The sequence below is a fragment of the Brassica oleracea genome, chromosome C2 (assembly GCF_000695525.1).
Source record: "Brassica oleracea var. oleracea cultivar TO1000 chromosome C2, BOL, whole genome shotgun sequence".
Lineage (NCBI taxonomy): Eukaryota > Viridiplantae > Streptophyta > Magnoliopsida > Brassicales > Brassicaceae > Brassica > Brassica oleracea.
In genome coordinates this window covers 46,156,347-46,158,690 of record NC_027749.1, presented here as the reverse complement: position 1 = coordinate 46,158,690, position 2,344 = coordinate 46,156,347, and positions in this window count along the sequence as shown.

Genomic DNA, 2,344 nt, shown 5'->3' with positions numbered 1-2,344 from the left:
GTGTGAGGGCGCGTCCGAACTCCGATTGATGCGGGGTTAGCGGCGGTGGCTCCGTCTCATCAAGAGCTTTAATTTGGTATCTGGCTCGTCCTCTGGATCCACCGGAGTTGAGGGATAGAGCTCTTTGAAGTTCGTCGGGAATTAGGGTTTTTACTGCTCGGATTTATTTCTGGGTTTTTAGGGTTAGGGTTTATGAGAGCAACGTCGTGCTGATAACGTGTTGTAAATGAAGTGTTGGGGAAATACTTCTGTTATTATTACTGTCGACCAGAAGGTCCATATATATACAAGGTATTAGACCGTCATAAGGTCATGTTTATCCTAACAAGATAAGGATAAGGATAAACACTATGTTATAGATATATATGGAATATATACTAGATAAACACATAGTCTCTGGTTGTCTTTATCATATCCCGGATTGGGCCTGCAGTACGGGCTGGTCCAATGGTCGATCATCATTTGGTTTATAACAGAAGGAAATATTAAATATAATCCTTAAGAGTTAAGAATGTCATAAAATGAGCATTTTGTTTTGTACAGATTGGCATCTGATTAATGGTGTTAATCATGCCAATCAGGTCTTAATCCTAAAAAGTCAAACTACTTAGAAAACTATAATTCATTAACTAACCAAAACCCCCATCCTCTCTCTTCATTTCTGTTCTTATCCCTCTCTACCCTCTTACTACAAATCTAATTTCTCTTTATTTTTTTGGTAATAAACTCTATAAAACAAGCGAGACATAAGTAAAGCAAACATTTCAAGAGCCATTTTTAGATAAAACAAACTACTTACTCCGTGATTGAGTCAAGATTTGGATTCAACTCTTTCAGCTGGACCTCCGCTAAAGCAGACATTTCAAGAGCCCCTTTTAGATCACATGCTTCGTTTAGATTATTATCCATCATTATTGCTTGAAGCTTATACGGATCAACATGATCTTTCTGAATTCGGCAATGAAGAATGATAAATTTTAAATTCTGTAATTTTTTTACTGATTAAAATTGTTTATTTTTACTGATTTATCTTTCTGAATTCTGCAATGACTTCAAGGACGATTTGAAGCTAAGATGGTGTAAAGCGTTAATTTTGAATTTGGTTCCTTGGCAAATTGGTTTTTTAATAAAAAATATTTTTGATTAAAATTGTTTTTAATAAATCTTGGTTTGGTTTAGTTGGTTTAAAATTATATGGTTATATAATAAATCATTAAAATATGGTTTGTGGGTGATTAAATTTTGAATTATCGGTTCGGGGAGAAATAATTTTAAAATTGTTAATTCGTGGAGATATACGTTTATAATTTTTAAATCATAAAAATTTGGCACAAGATTATAGTTCGGTGGAGATCTGATGCTATATGTTAATTTTCGTGAGGAAATAGATGATCGACCGTTTTCATATGTTAAACATCATCAACTCAATTATTGAGATGAAAATCGAATCAAAATCCGATAAGTTAATGTCTTGCATCAAGCCAACTCTTACTATTAGGTTGATTAACTATTCTTCTTATTGATCAACAAAATATATAGTCACCGGAACATACTGGTGTTCAATCTGATAAAACCAAACCAAAATAGAGAAACTAGTTTGGATTTGGTAATACCGTATAAATAAACTATGTTTATTTTCCATCTAATGGTGAATCTATCTTCTTCTCTTTTACTAAAAATTCAAACAACAAAAAAGTAGATTGTAAATAGGTTAATTAGCTCAATATACAAAATGTTGGAAGAAATTAGGTGATCGTGCAATTTTTTTATTAATTTGTGAATCATGTTGCGCATGGATGGAAAAATACAAAACTAACCCTATGCAAAAAAATAGACACGCCGAAGAAGTACCTGTAACCGGGTATGGGAGTATGACATAATCATTTTTCAGATACTTGTCAGGATATTGTCTTGAGTAATATAAAAATGAATTCTTTTATCGAAAATTATATTGACAATTGGGTCAACGTCTCAGAGAAAAGGAATTGTGAATTTGGACATTTGAAGACAATCAGAACCACACATCATTATGCGCAATGTCCCATTAGTGATATAAACATATGGATGGATATTCGCCACAAGAAATTACACTGCTACGATTACAACATAGGTTTAAACTGAAAATACTAGTTTTTAATAATGTAAACAACAATTGAAGTTAATCCTGAACATATGATTAGGTTGTTTTACTAGTAAATATCAATGTTCGAAAACAAAGATCAGGAGACCGATTAACGGCGTTGACGCGTTCACCATTGGATGGCCATGGCGATTTGGCCATCCTCGGGCAAAAAATCGGGTTCATCATTTTGTGTTTGATTTTGAATGACTAAAATTGTAAGAA